This window comes from Stegostoma tigrinum, chromosome 18, assembly GCF_030684315.1.
Source record: "Stegostoma tigrinum isolate sSteTig4 chromosome 18, sSteTig4.hap1, whole genome shotgun sequence".
Lineage (NCBI taxonomy): Eukaryota > Metazoa > Chordata > Chondrichthyes > Orectolobiformes > Stegostomatidae > Stegostoma > Stegostoma tigrinum.
This window is the reverse complement of record NC_081371.1, coordinates 37,513,742-37,533,292: the sequence shown is the minus strand read 5'-3', so window position 1 is coordinate 37,533,292 and position 19,551 is coordinate 37,513,742.

Genomic DNA, 19,551 nt, shown 5'->3' with positions numbered 1-19,551 from the left:
CTGATGAAGGGTCTAGGCCCGAAACGTCAGCTTTTGTGCTCCTGAGATGCTGCTTGGCCTGCTGTGTTCATCCAGCCTCACATTTTATTATCTTGGAATCTCCAGCATCTGCAGTTCCCATTATCTCTCATTCAAGAACTGTGTAGCTTTTATGGAACATAGAACATAGGACAATACAGCGCAGATGGTTTATTAGTCCGTCACTGGATAAACAAACAAATACTTCAGTTAATATGAATGACAAAATAAAACATGTAAGAAAACAAAGGAATCATAACATTTCAAGATTATAACTATTTGTGAAGATAATGTAATCATTTTTTAAAATATCCACAAAGTGCTTTAGTGACTTGTTTAAGTTACTTTGTTGAAAAATAGTGGATTTCAATTTTAAAATAAAACGTTTCCAATTCTCAAACAAAATTGTTTCCTTGCAGTTTTGCTTTAAATTGCTTTACCAACAACATTGGGCTGCTCGATATTCGCTCTTAAAAATGGTGATAATATTAATAGTACTTGCTACAATTCAGCGGAAAGTTGTACAGCAAATAAATGCAGAAATCCATATGTTGTTGTCCAAGAGGCAGGCCTCCTCCAAAAGTTTCCTTTAAATGTGATCTTGCCAATTTGATTCCATATTCAGATATGTTGAATGGTAAGAGGTTACTACATGCTTTTTCCTCCTAATTTTTCTGTCTTTTTTAGTCTCTTTTTTAGCATACAATTGAACGATTCTTCAATTACAACGTAGTTCTAGTCAATACTAAGGAGCGTATTACAAGGATTTTTTGAGGCGAAATAACTATTTACTAATCCCTAGAGAAATAATAATAGGCATAATCCAACACACCCTACAAAGATAGTTTTAAAGGCTGTTAAAAGAGAAGCTATTTGTCACAAAAGGAAGGTTAAAAATTTGCAGCTTTAAAAGTCCTTTGTTCTTAAGTTGGATTTCAGCTTCAAATAATTTTTTAATAACCATGTTTATTAGATGGTATTATCTCAGCAGTGGCAAAATCTTTAAATGTCCGTGAGTTTTTAATGAATAGACCCAGGGGTTAAAAAGAATGAAGCTGATTCACCCCTCCTGACCTGGTCATAACAAGTGTATCAAAGAATCTGCTGAGGTTCCGTACAGTAATTCACATTTAGGATGTGGTTACATTGCTGTACCATTCTGAGGTTGGCACCTCCGGGTTGCAAAATGTAGTCAGTGTGATCCATGTCGTATCGCAGGCTGCCCTCAACTTTGAATTGTTCACCTATACTACCAGGAGATGGCGCTTTGCAGATGGGCTTACAGTTTGTTCTCCGAGCAAGGGCAGGTGATTACATCTTTACAAAATATTTTCAGGCTTTATGAGTTCTCTTATACCTCATTGAGCTTGTACTTCACAAAATATTAAGGTCACATATTGTTTGGCAACCTCTCCAAGGATTCACTCACTTCTTAACTTTAATGTATTCCCTGCCAGGTTACATGCTGAATCTGGATTTCTGATTTTACATCTGTTTTCACTGCTTCTACATTACCCTTATTAAAAGTCACTTTAGCTCATGAAGGTCTCAGGTATTGAAACCAGTTGATGGAATTTGAATCTCGATAGTACATATTTACCATGAACAGAAAAAGTTTGGACACTGATGGAATGGCCAACCTCATCAGAGATGATATGCATCATCACTCAGAGCGGATTCAGGACTAGTGCCTTGACATGCACAGTCTGTAACCTTGGCAAAATCAGTTGGGCAAATAGCATGAGAAAGTGTGAAGAGGATGCCAGCTGCTTCCCAGCTTGTGGTTCCCCACAGTATTAAAGGATACCATCAAAGGGTTCAGGTGGTGATATATAGCAGTAAAGAGGTCATCCCTCAGGGGGTTCCATCATTCTCATTGACTATCATAGCTCTTCTGAGAGTTCAAACCTCTCCAAAGTCACAATGATGCTGGTGCTGCAGCTATTGAGGTGACCCCTCCCATGGCACCACAACAGGCATATTTGTCCCAGACAAGCACTAACGAATGGTCTGCCTCTCACTCATTTGTTTGGGAAACATCTTATTGGACTGTCCATGTGCATTGGCCACGGCTTCAGAAATATCACTTTGTGGAGTTGCTTTGGTGTCTCTGATGTAAATAATGCGAGAGTATAATTTATTATAACAATGAAATGAAATTGTACAAGACAGACTTGATTATCCCAGGCCCCAAGATGGCTTTACATATTAAGCAGATGTTCACCTGCACATCTGCCAATGTAGTATACTGTATCCACTGTACCCGGTATGGCTTCCTCTACATGGGGGAAACCAAGAGGAGGCTTGGGGACCGCTTTGCAGAACACCTCCACTCAGTTCGCAATAAACAACTGCACCTCCCAGTCGCGAACCATTTCCACTCCCCCTCCCATTCCTTAGACAACATGTCCTTCATGGGCCTCCTGCAGCGCCACAATGATGCCACCCGAAGGTTGCAGGAACAGCAACTCATATTCCGCTTGGGAACCCTGCAGCCCAATGGTATCAATGTGGACTTCACAAGCTTCAAAATCTCTCCCGCCCCCACTTCATCCCAAACCAGCCCAGCTCGTCCCCTCCCCCGACTGCATCCCAAAACCAACCCAGCCTGTCTACGCTTCCCTAATCTGCTCTTACTCTCACCCATCCCTTCCTCCCACCTCAAGCCGCACCTTCATTTCCTACCTACTAACCTCATCCCGCCTCCTTGACCTGTCCATCCTCCCCGGACTGACCTATCCCCTCCCCACCTCCCCACCTGTACTCTCCTCTCTACCTATCTTCTCCTCTATCCATCTTCGGTCCGCCTCCCCCTCTCTCCCTATTTATTCCAGAACCCTCTCCCCATCCCCCTTTCTGATGAAGGGTCTAGGCCTGAAACGTCAGCTTTTGTGCTCCTGAGATGCTGCTTGGCCTGCTGTGTTCATCCAGCTTCACACTTTGTTATCTTGATTATTGGGTTTGGTTCGCTCACTGAGCTGGTTTGCTGTTTCGCGGGCATTTCATTACCATGCTGGGTAACATCATCAGTGCAGCCTCCAATCAAGTTGGCATGTCTTCCCGTGGAACAACAAACCAGCTCGGCGAGCCAACCAACCTCAACACCCACAGCCCGAGCTACAAAACTACTCCAAAACCTTAGAGACTCGATTATTGTGGTAACACTCTGTGAACCCCCCAAATGACCTTCCATGTGAGCCTAAAATTCAGCGACACTTTCAGCCTTCTGCATCACTGACAGCCTGACATGTTGAAGCAGCTGTCCCAATGATCGGAGACCTTTCTGTGCCTTGTTCCTCACCCCTGCATGCCTTGTAAGAGTGGGTTTGTCCACTGCTCCTCATCTTGAATCGAACTTACCAAACAAATTTTCTGAGGAAGGGCCCCGACCCGAAACATTGACTTTCCTACTCCTCTGACTCTGCTTCGCCTGCTGTGTTCCTCCAGCTCTACACTGTGTATTCTTTGACTCCAGCATCTGCTGTTCTTACTATCTCTGAGTAAAATATCTTTAGCTATTTTATCATCATCATCATTTATATCTTTCCCTTCATTCTACTGAAATGTGTTGTGTTCCTGAATCTATCAGACCCTTGAGTGAAATGACCTATCCAGCATTCCCTTACAGCCACCCTCCACTAAAATGTTCTTACTGAGAGTGAGGAGAGCTAATAAATAATTCCCCTGACTGTGTGGGACTTGTGATCACGTAGCTCCTTTATGAAACTTCCCTCTTTCATGAAACATCTTGCTGCAGTCATGCTAGTCTACTTGGCTTCCCACTTTAACTGCACCTCCTCCAGCCCTGTCTGGTGCAGACCATGTATGGATCCCATGCCTTGGCACTAAAACTGAAGAAAATTATCATGCAGGATTGTTATGATATTGCCCTATTTTAGCATCTAGTGCGTTCAAGTCCCACCTGCTGCAGGCATGTGTAATAATATCTCTGAACAAGTTGATAAGAAAATAACTATATTGTTAGCAGATGGCTTCAGCCCTATTCATGAGATTGCCAAAAAGTTTGATCTTGTAGTGCATGGGACTGAAGGAATTCCGACACATGCGCATCCTTAAAGCAACATATATTAATACACAGGACCCTATTTTATGTGGGCAAAAGCAATTTGTATACAGAGTTATTCAGTTTTTTCCAGACAGGAAAGGGTCATTTGGCCCATCAAGTCTGCACTGGTCATAAAGAATCCAAAGGTGTGCAGCTTAGGTGGATTGACTGTGATAAAATACCTGTAGGGTCTAGGGTAGGAAATGCAGAGATACAGTAGGGGTGGGTTTGGGTGTGATGGTCTTTGGAGGGTCAGTGTGGACTCAATGGGCTGAATGGCCTGCTTCCACACTGTAGGGATTCTATGAACCTTTATAATCTATCTATTCTAATCACATTTTCCAGTACTTGGTCTGCGGCCTTGTATGCTATGGCATTTTAATTGCTCATTTAAATAGTTCTTAAATGACTTATTAGTTCCTGCCTCTCACTCTTCTAGGCAGTGAGTCCCAGATACCAGTAAATTTCTGGGTGAAAAATCTTTCCTCACATCCCCTCTAAACTTTCTGTCCTTGAACTTAAAACTGTGCCCTGGTTATTGACTCCTCAAATAAGTGTACGATGTTCTCCCTATCAATGTGCCTCATAACTTTGTATACATCAATAAGGTCCCCTGTCATCTTTCTCTGGTCTAAGAAAACAATCCCAGTCAATCTAGACTTTCTTCATAGCTGAATTGCTTCATGCAAAACAACAATGTGGTGAATTTGCTCTGCATGCACACTAATGCAATCACGTCCTTCCTATAGCATGACAACCAGAACTGCACACAGCACTCCAAAGCTATAGCCTAATTTACATGATATACAGTGCTATCATAATCTCCTCGCTCCTGTATTCAGTACCTTGAATAATAAAGGCAATTACCCCATAATTTTTTAACCACTTTATCTACCTGTCTTGCTATCTTCAAGGATCTATGGGCATGCACAATAAGGTCTCTCTGACCCCCTGTACATCCTAGGATCCTGCTATTCAACATGTACTCCCTTGCATTGTTAGTCCCACATACATCCCTCACACTTCTAAAGACAAAATTATATTTGCCATTGTTCTTTCTGTAGTCTAAGGCTTTCCTCCTAGCTATTTACACCACCAATATTCATGTCATCTGCAAATTTACAGATCATGCCTCATACATTCATGACTAGATTATTAATGTACATTACAGACAGCTAACAACCCAACACCAAACCTATTGATATGCCAAAGGGTTCCAGCCACAAAACACCCTTTGACCTTCACCTTCTGCATCCTGCCATAACCCAATTCTGGATCCGATTCGCCAATTTGTCCTCAATCCTATGGGCACTTAGCTTCTTAATCAGTCTGCCATGTGAGACCTTGTCAAAAGCCTTATTGAAGTTCATGTAGACTGTATCAACTCCACTACCCTAATTTTCACAACTAGTCAGCTCCTTGAAAATTTCAATCAAATTTGTGAGACATGATGTCCCCAGTCAAAGCCATGCTGAATTTTTTTTTTCTTAATCCGTGTACCTCCAAGTGCTGTCCATCAGATTTATTTTAGTTTCCCTATTGCAGATGTTAGACTCAAAGGTCTGTAGACATAGTTTATTCCTGCCACCCTTCTTGGATAATGGTACCATATTATCTGTCCTCCAGTCGTCTGGCACCCTCCTATGACCAGAGAGGATTTGCACATTAATGTCATGTCTCTCAAATAAAGGGGTCATGGAGTGAGCCAATCTCTGCTGCATCCTATTGGCAATGCCCCAATCTGAGACTTAAGAGATTGACAAAGACCTGTTCTTGTTTCATCTCCATATCAACAATGGCCCAAGCAATCAGGACTCTCTTCTCATGCTGTATAAACTATTGGCCCTTTCTTCAAAGCTTTTTCTTGCATCCAGGTTCAAGTCTCTCCTGCCCCATTGGTGTATCATAGCCTGTCATTGAGTCATAGAGTAATAGAACTGTACAGCATGAAAACTGACCCTTCAATCCAACTGTCCATGCTGACCAGATATCCTAAATTATTCTAGTCCCATGTGTCAGCATTTGGCCCATATCCCTCTAAATGTTTCCTATTCATATACACGTCCAGATGCCTTTTAAATGTTGTAATTGTACCAGCCTCCACCACTTCCTCTGGCAGTTCATTCTATACACACACCACCCTCTGCATGAAAACGTTACCCCTTAGGTCCCATTTAAATCTTTCCCAGTATCCTTAAATTTATGCCCTCTACTTTTGGACTCATTGTCTCTGGCGAAAAGACCTTGTCTATTCATCTTTTCCAAGCCCCTCATGATTTTATGAACCTCTATAAAGTCACCCCTCTGTCTCCAACCCCAACAGGTACTACACTCTTAATACAAATCTCAAAATGTGATGGTCTTTCTGATAGAATCCCACACTACTGCTCTCAAGATCAGGTCAAGTTTGCCTTTTTTAATGATCAAATTTGTGTCACTTCAATGTAAAAATGTTAGCATAACTTCTCTAATTGTTTCTATTTTCCTAAAATTTATGAATAAACTACAGATCCATCAACGTCTTAATAACAATTACTATTTCCTACATTAGGATGGTGTTGCATTTCTAATGCCTTTAATAGATTGCATTTGTTATTTTCTATGAAGTGAAACAATTTTAAATATAGTGCAAGTTAAGTTTTTGTTCATAATTTTCTTACAAATGCAAGTTCAAAAAATATTATTGTGATTACAATACTTTGAAACACATAAACCAATTATACATGTAATGATAGCCTAGAATACAATAGGGAAAGTGAACCAAAAAATAAGTTGGTGAGTCCAGCAGAGACAGTTTGTGCCTCAGTTGAAGGATTGCTCCAATGAATGAATGACCAAAGCAGATACTTCTCTAAAACACAGTGTTGGTCACTGCCCTGCTCTCTGTGCGCACATGGTATCAGCCATGAGTTTTTCTTTTGTGTAAAGCCTCGCCCCCATTCCTATGAAAATAAAATATGAGAATGAATCTTGTTTTTAACTGCAGTTTAAATTTAAATGTTACACTCCACTTGCTGTACAGCCATCAGCAATTATATCCACTAGCGCTCTGTCTTGACTTGACGTTTTACATCAAGGGGAGTCTGAAAAATATTCTTGCAACACTCCATAACATCACCTGTTAATTTGTAATAATGTAACTCAATTGAGTACTAACAAATAACATGATTACATATCAATGGAAAAAAATCATCTCGGCAGGCTATCTGGAACTGTTAGTAACATTGTTTCAACTATAAGTTATAACCTCCCTGGTTATCTTGTATTCAATTGTTGCTTCAATATTTCCATGACTCCCTTGTTCGCTCCACACTCCCCTCCAACCCCACCACAACCGGCACCTTCCCCTGCAACCGCAGGAAGTGCTACACTTGCCCCCACACCTCCTCCCTCACTCCTATCCCAGGCCCCAAGATGTCTTTCCATATTAAGCAGAGGTTCACCTGCACATCTGCCAATGTGGTATACTGCATCCACTGTACCCAGTGTGGCTTCCTCGACATTGGGGAAACCAAGTGGAGGCTTGGGGACCGCTTTGCAGAACACCTCCGCTCGGTTCGCAATAAACAACTGCACCTCCCAGTCGCAAACCATTTCCACTCCCCGTCCCATTCTTTAGACGACATGTCCTTCATGGGCCTCCTGCAGTGCCACAATGATGCCACCCGAAGGTTGCAGGAACAGTAACTCATATTCCGCTTGGGAACCCTGCAGCCCAATGGCATCAATGTGGACTTCACCAGCTTCAAAATCACCCCTTCCCCCACCGCATCCCAAAACCAGCCCAGTTCGTCCCCTCCCCCCACTGCATCCCAAAACCAGCCCAGCCTGTCTCTGCCTCCCTAACCTGTTCTTCCTCTCACCCATCCCTTCCTCCCACCCCAAGCCGCACCTCCATTTCCTACCTACTAACCTCATCCCGCCTCCTTGACCTGTCCGTCTTCCCTGGACTGACCTATCCCCTCCCTACCTCCCCACCTATACTCTCCCCTCCACCTATCTTCTTTTCTCTCCATCTTCGGTCCACCTCCCCCTCTCTCCCTATTTATTCCAGAACCCTCACTCTATGCCCCTCTCTGATGAAGGGTCTAGGCCCGAAACGTCAGCTTTTGTGCTCCTGAGATGCTGCTTGGCCTGCTGTGTTCATCCAGCTTCACACTTTATTACCTCAATGACTGCTGTGTTTTCCATGCAGGCCTGCCTCAGGACTTCTGGTTCTCAATTCTTATACAATAACTGTTAGTCAATAAATGTGGAGTTGGGAACACACAGCCGATCAGACAGCATCCCAGGAGCAGAGAAGTTAAAGTTTCAAACTGAAACCCTTGTCAGGACTGGGGAGGGGGAGGGGAGTCCAGAAACAAACAGCAGGAGGGTGAAGGGAAGATGAGATGGAGATAGGTGGATCCAGGGAAGAGTGGAGTAGTGAGGTGAATGGGAAGATGCACAGATTGGGGAAGAGAGATTTTGAAGCTGGTGAAGTCAATATTAAGGCCATTGGGCCAGTGACTGTTGGGTCCAAATTGTGATGGTCTGAATGTTATTTGGAGTCCATGGGGGATAAGCAGGCTGTGTTGACAGGCACTGAGGAGAAGTAGCTGTAGGTGATAATGGGAACTGCAGATGCTGGTGAATCCAAGATAATAAAATGTGAGGCTAGATGAACACAGCAGGCCCAGCAGCATCTCAGGAGCACAAAAGCTGACGTTTCGAGCCTAGACCCTTCATCAGAGAGCAATATCACAGCGAAGACGAAGGGATTCCATTTCACTTTTAAAAGGAAAACCTTCTTGTACAATCACTTTGCAAACTGGAAGCTGAAGGACGAATCCATAGCCTACATACCCCCAGGTGACACAGTGAAATACCTGGGTGCCCGCATCGATCCATGGGCAGGTGTGGCAGAAGGGGAGTGGGAGGAGAAGCTTAAGTCCTGGGTTATGGGAATACAGGCAGCACCTCTCCGACCACAACAATGGCTGGAAATCCTAAAAGTACATGTCATCTCCAGATTGTACTTCCATCTGATCCTGACAGAAGCATCACAGACTACTCTCATAAAGTTGGACCAAATAATCCGCAACACCACCAAAGAATTCCTACACCTACCACCTCATAACGCAGATGGAATGCTATATGCTAGCGACAAGAACAGTGGTCTAGGCGTCCCAAAACTGGAAGTGCAAATCCCATCCACGATTGTTCACAAACGCGAGGCACTAGACATGTCCAGTGATGTGGTCATTCGGGCCTCCTTTCAATATAAAGGAGAGAGCAACACAGAGACTGTTGCGGGACTGCACAAGCTCAAGGTCCTCAAGGAAATTGGAAATTTCCAACCCAGTATCCACAGCAGCAGCGAGGGGAAAATCGACCTGATGACCACCATCCAAGACATGATGCCGGCACTCCAGAAGGCAAACGCGGGATGACCAAAACCACCCAATAGGTATGCAGGCTGGAGAGAGTGGGAATTCAAAAAATGGCAAAAACTGGAATGCCAAGGTGCAGGCATCCAGTACTTTAGAGACGACAAGATCTCTAATTTTTGGATGAAGGCCGGAGTACAGCAAAAATCCTCTAGATTTATTAACAGCGTGCTCTTGCGGTGTAATCTATACCCGACAAGAACCACATTATTTAGAGGTAGGCCTAACCGAAACAAATTATGCCGAAGGTGTGAGATGGCAAACGAAACCATATCACACATCTCAGGATGCTGCCCATTCGTAAAAAATGCTCGGATAAAATGCCATAACAAGATCGCTGACCAGTTGCAGAAACATGTCAGTAAGTACAGCTGGACATCATACATGGAGCCCAGACTGGTTGACAAAAACGGCTCCCTATGGAAACCCGATCTCATATTTAGAAAAGACCAGAAGATCGCGGTTGTAGATGTCACAGTGCGGTCCGAGAATGACAGTAAAGCACTGGAAACAGCATGGTGAGAGAAACAGGAAAAGTATAAACACCTGAATGCCGAGGTCACGGAATTGACAGTAGGCGTGGTGCCCAGATACTTTGGCTTCGTGATGGGCGCACAAGGCAAGTGGCTGGATATGAATAACCGCCTCATGAAATTCCTCTGCATCGAGAGATACGACACGTTTGCCCAAAAGACATCAAGACTCACTCTGTCACTGACACTCGAACTCTTACAACTCTTCAGTGACAAGTGAGCAAAAACTGCAAACGGTGAGGCAAGATCCTCCAGCGAGACATAATCCTTACAAATTTGCCAGTAACATCAGCAGGGCCCCGCTGATAATGATGATAACAACCAGCCTCATATAACACCAGTATCACCTGGTCCTTGGTCTGTGGTGATGCTGGAGAATACACAAACATCGACGAGCGATGTAAAGACTCGGAAAAGAAGTAGCTGTAGGATCAGGATTGCTTCAGAATGTGGTGCAAGAGCTTCAGGGCAGAGGAGACAACTGGTAGTTGCAATGGTTATGAATCCAAGAATCAAATTCACACACTTGGAGCAAATTGTTACCATCTTTTAAATTGTAAATGTATTTTTCCTTACATATAATAATGTATAGAACTGATCTTTCAACGGAGAAAGAAGCCTTTTGTTCGGTTCACTGTCGACGTTATCGCTCAGAGGTTGAAAGAAGCATTTAGAGATAATGTCGGGTTTGACTCTCATTACTCTGAGTTGATCTTATCGAGAGTTTAATGCGCTTTATTTTACACTTGCAAAGATTCTATTCCACTCAGACCCAAGAGTGTACAGAATTTTTATCTTCCCGTGTGATTATCACTTGCTTCAGTCGAGATAAGCGGTCGTTGTCGAGTAACCTGTAGATTGTGATCGATATCACTATTGGAGAGATCCGGAATCTGCCTGGTTCTGCGGTTTACTGCTGTACAGTTCTCAAGTCTTTTTTTTCAAATGCCTGGGCGGAATGGTAGTACTGCTGGCGAAGTTGCAGTTCCCAAAATACTAAAATCTGCGGATCTGGGCTGGGGGGAGCGGGGACAGCTGAAGCCAAAAGTGTAAGTGTTGGCTCAAGCTGATCAGGCTGCGTAGGTCTGGCCTTCGACTTGAAATACTAACTGTTGTTTCACTTTCCACTGCCTGAGTGTTTTCAGATCTCCGGAATCCGCAGTGTTTTGTGCGTTTGTGCAAGAGCCCCCTCGCTGGAATTAAGAGTGTCACTGCTTTGTGAGCCAAACTCAGCTGCTGGGAGGGTTTTCTTTTTCAAAAGGATGTTGTTGTCTATTTGAATCTTGAGGGAGGCGAGCAGAGAACAGTGGAGAAAAACCAGAACTGGATTATGCAAAGTGCCAATTCTGCTTTTGGACACAAGTCAACATAGATGCAGTGCTTGGTTGCAGTTCTGCTCACAGTTGCCTGATTTTTATTTCTTTCTGAGGTAATAGCGTCAGAACTTTCCTCGTAATCCGAGCAGTTGGTGTTTGACATGCCTCGGACTTCAACTTTTTAAAAAATCCGCCTCTTAGGCCCTGTGACGTTTTTGTCATCTCGCAAACTTACTGGAACTGTTCAGCTGCCTCTTGCTTCCAAGCACTATGAGGTTTTCAATTCATCGCCACATCAGAGATTCTTCAGAAGAGCCAAGTTTCACTTTGAAGTGCTGTATTGGGGTCCAAGGTCACCGCTATCGATTCATCGCCACATAACTTGCTATCTATACATCAATCGGTGTTTGAAATGTAATAAACTTTGGTTCAACTAGCTCTGGAGGTACAGTATCTGCTGAGCTACAGATAGTCAGAAAAGGTTCTAGCGTTCTCGATGTTCAATTTATTAAGCCTTACAGCCTGATTGCAATCAAATATAACTTCCTGATTCACAAAAGAGTGAAAGACTTGGGTCTGGATGTCATCCACACTTAACCCAACAATAAATTTTGCGCTATTAATGTGATAAATGGGTTGCAAAAAGATCCACTCTCAAAGATACACCTCCAGTCATTAGACTACCCAAGGCCAAGCAAATATAATGGAGGATAAGGTCAATTGTGCAAGGCTTGAAATGCAGATTTTTACTCAATGTGATTGCAGAGAATTGAGAAGTGTGCAGAGATAACAGGATCAAAAAGTGCTATTCTGTATGGATTGTCATTCCATTTGCTGATACCTTTTTATGAGACAAACATTCTGGCATTGGTCTTAAATTTGACTTTAACTAGTTTTACAATCTTCTGACAACATCTTCCAAATCCACAGTCACTTCCACTTAGGAGGACAAGGGCCGCAGATACATGGGAGCATCATCATCTGCAAGTTCCCCTTCAAGCCACTCACCATCCTGACCTGGAAATTTACTATCATTCCTACATTATCACTGGTCAAAATCCTGGAACTCCCTCCCTGTTGGCATTGTGAATTAACCTACAGCACATAGAATGCAGCTTCTTAAGAAAGCACCTCACCAGCATGTTTTAAAGGCAACTAGAGGTGGGTAATAAATGCTGGCCAGCCAGGGATGCCCACATTTGAATGATTAAGGAAAAAGCTTAAATACGTTTGCTCTACTGTTCCTATTTTGTAATACCACTGTAGTGTCAACTCTCTATTACTTCATTTTGAGGCTGAAAAACCGTATTTTCCCTCTCTTTATTTGTAATTTAGTTGTCATTGGATCTGTGCAATCTCCAGAGCTTGCATCGTCTTGTGCCTCAATGTTGACATTCTGTGATTTGTATTGTTTTGTTAGTTGCACCATTCAGCCTAATATTTATCTTACTGGATGCTGCTTTTTAATGGTAGCAGATGTTTAAAACACATTAAAATGCAATCTGTCTCAACTAAATTAACCTTGCATGTATGTGAATGCACAGTCTATGATAAATAGGCTTGATGAGCTGCAGACGTGGGTACCTAAGAAGGGTAAGATTTTCGGAGTGATAATTGAGACCTGACTCAAAAACAGATGGCACTGAATATTAAATATTGTTGGATGCAAGTTGTTTTACAAGTTGTAACTGTTAGAGTTGATGAGGATGGCCCAGTCAAAGTAGCCTATTTGGACATGCAGAAGGCTTTCTGTCAGGTCCCACATAAGAAGTTAGCAAGTAAAACTATAGCATTGGGAGTAGTGTATTGAGAATGAATGGCAGACAGGAAACAAAAAATAGAAATAAACACACATTAATACAGATAGTTGGTGTAGATGGGTGGGTCAGGCAGCCAATTTTTTAAAGCACTTTTAAAATGACAGGAAGAAAGGAGTCCTGTCTTTGGATGATAACCTTTACCTATTGGGGTAGCCCTCGGAAGTATCTCTCTTCCTTCTAACCCATACATACTTTGACCCATCATCTTTCCCACAGTGACAAAATGCTCCTTGCCCAGTGCTTCCATCTTACTTGTGGTCTTGGTTCCACCAGACCTCCTTTATTGGCCTGTCTGCAGTTCCAGCAGTGCTCACACTGGAGTTCTGACCCTCACAGGACTGTTAGAGCTGTCAAGCCAATCTGATTGGTTAGAAAGTCACGTCAATGCAGCTTCCTGTCACTGAGGAGTTGAATTCCCACTTTTCACCAATCTAGCCCACATGGACCCAATCCATTCTCAGTTCTTGGAAGTTGGCCCAACCCAATGAATTATTTTTACCTGCCTTGCACTTAGTGAAGACAGAACAGGTTTGTATATTGTCAGTTGACTCACTGTCACTCTTTCTTCCCTGTGAACCTCTGCCCAGTAATTTTTCAGTCTAATGGTATTGCTGGACTTGTTTCTGGGGAGCGAAAGGGTCAAATAGCAGTAGCTAAATGTTTGGCAGGTGGTGGCAATAGTGTCATAAGTTCTCAACATCAGCTAAGAAAAAGAACAAGGACCAAGCCAGTGTAAAAATAATCAACTGGGGAGAGGCCAACTTCAATGAAGTGAGAATAGATTGGGCCCATGTAAGTTAAAATCAAAGAAGAGAGTTCAGGTACAATCAGGGTAGATTTCCACAAAGAAGAAAGACAAAGACAAAGTCACCTGGATGACAAAAGAAGACAGAGAGTAAATTGATACAGAAAAAGTGTGGGTTTGACTTAATACAAGTAAGAAGTAGGCTAAATATAGAATGCTCAGAGCCTATGTGACAAAATGAATAGGAGTCTTTACCAAATGTGATGATACAATGGCTTTAAGAGGTTATTTTGTCCTCGTTTTTTTTAAAAAGAGAGGTGTAGAGCTGGCTATTTGGAAAGTCAATAAAGTAAACAGCTTGTGAGGCCTTGGGATTTTCTTTTAAGTTGGGACAATATAAGCAGCCTGAATGGTTGCAGTTAAGCTCTTACAGAACCAGGATTTTTAGATTTTAGTTTTCATTAGCAATTGCTGCTGATTTCTTGAAGAAGTAGAAGCTATTTTTTACCTCTCTTGGTTACTACTAAAAGTTGGGGGTTCTCTTCCTGTTGCTGGAGTTGCATGTGAGACAATCTGTTTTCTGAATTTGCCTTTTACCAAGGGTGTGTCAATGGGATGTTACTATATTGGAACAGTTGCTTTTTAGTAGCTAGCCAATCTATTATTCGGTTAAGTTTTCCAATGGAATTACAGCTAAGCTAATTCCTTTATTTTCTTCTTTTGTTGTGTTTTAACAATTGTGTTAATATAAGCCGTGTTTTGCTAACATTTGAGTAGTTTGACCAATCAAATTGCATCTGGAATGCAACACCTTACATTTTCCTTCAAAATAAGAAAAAGTTAAGGCCCAGGCTCCATTCTTAATGTATTTTGATGGGGTTTTTCTGGCCCATAACTCAAGTAAGAAGATGCTGCTAAAGTTGTAACAAAAAGTAATATTAGCAAATTTGCTGATAACACAAAGCTGGGTGGCAGTGTGAAATGTGAGGAGGATGTTATGAGAATACAGGGTGACTTGGACAGGCTAGGTCAGTGGACGGATGCATGGCAGATGCAGTTTAATGTGGATAAATGTGTGGTTATCCACTTTGGTGGCAAGAACAGGAAGGCAGATTACTATCTAAATGGAGTCAAGTTAGGTAAAGGGGAAGTACAACGAGATCTGGGTGTTCTTGTACGTCAGTCATTGAAAGCAAGCATGCAGGTACAGCAGGCTGTGAAGAAAGCTAATAGCATGCTGGCCTTCATAACAAGAGGAATTAAGTATAGGAGCAAACAGGCCCTTCTGCAGCTGTACCGGGCCCTGGTGAGACCCCACCTGGAGTATTGTGTGCAGTTTTGGTCTCCAAATTTGAGGAAGGACATTCTTGTTATTGAGGGAGTACAGCATAGCTTCATGAGGTCAATTCCCAGAATGGCGGGACTATCATATGTTGAAAGATTGGAGCGACTGGGCTTGTATACACTTGAGTTTAGAAGGATGAGAGGGGATCTGATTGAGACGTATAAGATTATTAGGGGATTGGACACTCTGGAGGCAGGAAGCATGTTTCCGCTGATGGGCGAGTCCAGAATCAGAGGACACAGTTTAAAAATAAGGGGTAGGCCATTTAGAACAGAGTGGAGGAAAAACCTCTTCACCCAGAAGTGGTGGATATATGGAATGCTCTGCCCCAGAAGGCAGTGGAGGCCAAGTCTGTGGATATTTCCAAGAAAGAGATGGATAGAGCTCTTAAAGATAGTGGAATCAAGGGTTATGGGGATAAGGCAGGAACAGGATACTGATTGTGGATGATCATCCATGATTATAATGAATGTTGGTGCTGGCTCGAAGGGCCGAATAGCCTACTGCAGCACCTATCATCTATTGTCTATTGTCTATTGTCTAAAAGAGAAGGTTGAGACATTGCATTAAAAATTGACAAGGAAATCATATTACAAAGACTGATTTTACATAATATTAAAGTTGGAAATTACCAGCAAGAACTGAAATGCTTCCAAAGATACAGCAGGAAGTGAGGATGGATATTGTGGAGATAGTGGTAATAGCCTTCCGATTTTTCTTAAATAGAGGGGGTGTCCCAGAGGACTAGTGAATTGCAAGTGTTACACCCTTGGTTGAAACAATAGGCTTAAGCCCAGCAACTGCAGGTCAGTCACAGTGCTGAGAAGTAACCTTTGGTGCTGAGAAGTATTTAACAAATTATAATCTGGGAAAATAAATGAACAGACACTTTGACAAATATGGATTAATGAGGGAAAGTCAGAACAGATTTGTTAAGAAAAATTGTGCTTAATTAATCTGAGTTTCTTGATGAAGTAACAGACAGGGTGTTAAAAGTTGTGGTTGATGTGTTGTAAATAGACTTCCAAAAGGTGTTTGATAAAGTGCACAAAATAGGCCTCTTAGCAAAGTTAAGGCATAGGGAATAAAAGGATCGGTAGCAGCATGGATATGAATTCAACTGAGGGACAGTGAGGAGTATGGTGATAAATGGTTGGTTTTCAAACTAGAGAAAACGATACTGTGTTGTTGCTCAGGTTCTCTTTTTGGGCCTTTTTTTAAACAATACTAATGACTCCACTTGAGGGTGCACAACACAATTTAAAAACTTCAGAGACAGTAAGAACTGCTGATGCTGGAGTCAGAGCTGGAGGAACACAGCAGGCCAGGCAGCATCAGAGGAGCAGGAAGGCTGTTGTTTCAGTTTGGGACACTTCTTCAGAAATGGGGTAGGGAGCTCTGAAATAAATAGAGAGAGGAGGGATGGGGCTGGGGAAGGTGGGTGGGATGGTGATAGGTGAGTGCAGGTAGGCAGTGGTAGGGATTTGTCAGTGAGGTGGGAGAAGCAGATAGGTGGGAGAGAAGATGGACTGGTTGTGTCTGGCCAAGGAGGCGGGGATGCGAGGGAGGGTTGGATATGGGATGAAGCCGAGGATAGCGAGATTTTGAAACTAGTAAAGCTTTCAAAATCTCCCCACCCCCAGCCTCATCCCATGACCACCCCTCCCTCGCATCCCCGCCTCCTTGACCTGATACAGCCTGTCCATCTTCTCTCCCACCTATCCACTCTTCCTACCTCACTGACCAACCCCCACGACTGTCTACCTGCACTCACCTATCACCATCCCACCCACCTTCCCCAGCCCCATCCCTCCTCTCTCTATTTATTTCAGAGCTCCCATCCCCCTCCCCCATTTCTGAAGAAGGATCCCGAACCAAAACATCAGCTTTCCTGCTCCTCTGATGCTACCCGGCCTGCTGTATTCCTCCAGCTCCACACTGTTATCACAATGTAAAAATCTGTTACCTGGGGTGGAACATTTCAGCCATGAAAAGAACCCGGAGAAACTCAGGTTGTTTTCTTTGGAGCAAAGGGGAGACTTGATAAAGGTCTATAAGATTATGAGGGACATGGACAGGGTGAATAGAAAGCAGCAGTTCCCTTTAGTGGAGGATCAAGAACAAGGGAGCACACTTTTAAAGTGATAGGTAGCAGGTTTAGAGGTTCCTTGAGAAAAGACTTTGCATCCATGGGGTCTTGAGGGTCTGGTATGCACTGCCTGATAGTTGAGGCAGATAACTTCACAACCTTTAAAAATGTACTCAGGAAAACACATGAGGTGCCAGAACATTCAAGGCTATGGGCCTAATGTGCAAAAGTGGGATGAGTATCAGTATTCGTGTATTTTGACCAGTACGGACTCTATGGGCTGATGAGCCTCTTCTGTGTTGTATGCCTCTATGATTTACCTATGATAGAAAATTTACCAGAGATAAAATGAAGTAAAGTATTATCACGCAGCAAGTGGTTAGGATCTGGAATGCTTTACCTGAAAATGTCATGGAGATCAATTCAATCATGGCTTGCCAAAGAGAATTAGATAATTATCTGAAGATGTAATGTTTTTCAGGCTGCAGGTAGGGGCAAGTGAATGGGTCTTTGGTGAATAACTTCCTTCTGTCTGTAACGATTTGTGATTCCATGGATCTACCTTGGGCTGTCTCTGTATCTAGAAATGACAGTAGCAATGTACCATTAGATAAAACAATTAGTCCCAACTATTGGCAAAGGAATCCCTATCCTGTCCTCTGTTTTGAAATCATAATACTTTCTCTGCATTGTTTTATGTTAGTGACAGATAAAGCAGTCACTGACAAGCAGAGATTTCAAACGCCTGTGATATTTGAAGTTAAATCAAATGTAACATCTAAAACAGTAGTGGGCAGGGAAGATGTTAGTCTGGGTAACATTGTGGGCTGAATTTCATGAGAATGAAGCCTGTTCTGACAAAAATCTGTTTGAGGATAAAACCCTTTCATTTGATTTGATTTGGTTGCTTACATAACTCACAGTTTCACAATGGGTGAAGTGATATGTCAAAAAATGCTGCGTACAAATCAGAATAACTGTTAAGTAGGTCAAGCAGACTTTCAGTGATTTCAACAAAAAAAACCAAAGTAAATCTTTTACTTTAGAATTGTAACCAATACTGTTCTGCATCATGCAGCATTATTTCTGTGCACAGTCAATAAGCTTAATAAGGCACTTTGTTGTGACAACTACGCCCGATGCATTAATAAAACTAAAGTTAAAAATGCGCAAGAACAGGTATGTATTTTTTCAATATTATATGTGGAAACTCTAACTATGTCAGAAGTTAGTCCTTGAACTGAAAGAATAAGCAGCTAATTGAAAAAAGTACCAAATGATATGCTGCCTTCATTATACAGACTAAACAAGGTTTCTATCAAGAAATATTGTGAGAACTGCCAATGCTGGAGTCAGAGATTACCACAGTGTGGAGCTGGAGGAACACAGCAGGCCAGGCAGTATCAGAGGAACAGGAAAGCTGACATTTCCGGTGGGGATCATTCTTCATAAGAAGCCTACTTAACAGTCATTCTGGTTTGTACACAGCATTTTTTGACATATCACTTCACCCATTGTGAAACTGAGTTATGTAAGCAGCCAAATCAAATCAAATGAAAGGGCTTTATCCTCAAACATATTTCTGTCAGAGCAGACTTTATTCTCATGAAAATTTTCTGAAGAAGAGTCCCAATCCAAAATATCAGCTTTCCTGCTCCTCTGATGCTGCCTGGCCTGCTGTGTTCATCCAGCTCCACACTATGTTATTTCTATCAAGAGATGGTAAGGTTTCTATCAATTTGCTTATTGAAAAGCTAGTGGCTGTGGACACATTGGTAAGAACAACATAGGTACATGAAGGGATGAGATCCTAAAAGCAGAAAATAGGTCGTTAGAAAGCAAGTTAAAAGGGAGGGCCTCAAACGTAGTGATTTCCAATTGTTACCAGTGCCATATGCTAGACAGATTAGTAATAGTAAGATACATTAAATGAATGCATAGCTTAGGAAATAGTGCAAGGGGGATTGTTTCCGATTCCTCGGACATCCCAGACTCAGTGTGGTGTAACGAGAGAGGAATAATTGGCAGCTTAGCTGTACGAGACCCCTTTAAAGTGGAGAGTGAGGTAGTTAATTCTGAGATTAGGATCATGAACCTAAATAGAGGAAACTACAAGGGTATTAGGTGTGAGCTAGCTATGATAAATTGGGGAACATTGCTTAAAGGGATGATGATAATGGATAGGCAATA